Here is a 1,422-nt window from a genome sequence, read left to right as displayed (position 1 = left end):
CTCTCCATTTTCTTTCAGACCTCTCACTACGAAACACAAACCTTGCACTTCAGCAGCATATATCCCTTGGTAGATCTTACAATCACAACTCAGCAAACACCTTTTCCACTCTTTTCCATTTCAATGTATGATTTCTTTGTGCTTTATAAATTTATGTATCTTCAAATGTGCATGACTGTTATCATAAAGGTTTATTTCACCCATCACACAAGAAGAATTTAAGAGACCAACAATGAAGGAGCCAGCTAAGAAAACTCATGAAATGGGAAGAATCAAGGCTTTCCTGTGCCAGTGGAGCCCTGGTTCCTAGGACATGACTTAAGATCCTTGTTAAGTCCCTTGGCCTTGTATGTCCCCTTCCTATGCTATCAGTATCTTTGCCTACTCAACCTACTCTGCATAGCAAAATATGAATCTTTCATCAGATATTCCTAGGGAAAAATATTCTATGCCCTCTCTACCAAACCTGCTCAATAATTTACACACAACAGCCCCAGTTTCAAAGCAGGATCTTACATACTGCTCAGCCACCAGAAACTGGTATTATATATTGAGTTTATTTTGGCTGCAGTTTTTGTCTGTTCTTGTGTATTCGAAATTATAATCCTTGGCCAAGCCATTTCATCAGATATCTTAAGGATCTGATCCTTCCCTTACTGAAAGGTGGCAGAACTCCCACTAACTCCATGAAAACAGGATCAAGCTCTTAATCTTTTATGCAAAGTAGGAATGCATTTCTCAACTCCTGAACCACAAACACCACCCATGTCACTGCATTTTTTTTGCTAAACAGTATTTGCCCAATGTTAGGTTTTCTATAGCTTGTATTTAACTCCTTAAGAAAGAAAGAAAAATGTAAAGGAAAACACGAAGGAGAAGGGAGAAGGGAGAAGGGAGAGGCGAGGATCTGTAGGATGCAGAAAAAATATATATATATTTTTTTTTACAAAGAAATTTGGAGGCCAGCATAAGAAGTTTCACAGAAAAGAAAGCAGGACAGTATCACATTAAAGGGAAAAATGTGCCAGATCTTTTCTAAAGTAAATTAGCCTAAGCTCAATTGACTTCAGTGAAGTTATCACACTTTACCTCAGTTTTGGCCCATCTACTAACTGTTCATCTTATCAATAGCAACGGGATTTGAACATATTATGTTTAAATGATGTTGTTTACACAAACATTGGCTGGATTTTGAAATCTAATAACAATTTAATTCATACCTACCCTATCCAAACTGTCAACAATTCAGTATAAATACCAAAACTCTGTCTGGAATAAGGAAAAAAGCTGAAAAAACTTACACCTTTTTTTCAAAGTCTCTTGGAATGGCATATGCAAATATGTCTGACAAGAAAATAGAAATTTAGTTTGGATTGTGAACTCAGTTATAAATCTGGAGTAATATCAGTAAAGTTATTTTAG

This window comes from Oxyura jamaicensis, chromosome 6, assembly GCF_011077185.1.
Source record: "Oxyura jamaicensis isolate SHBP4307 breed ruddy duck chromosome 6, BPBGC_Ojam_1.0, whole genome shotgun sequence".
Classification (NCBI taxonomy): domain Eukaryota; kingdom Metazoa; phylum Chordata; class Aves; order Anseriformes; family Anatidae; genus Oxyura; species Oxyura jamaicensis.
The sequence above is the reverse complement of the archived record's forward strand: the minus strand, read 5'-3'. Positions refer to the sequence as shown.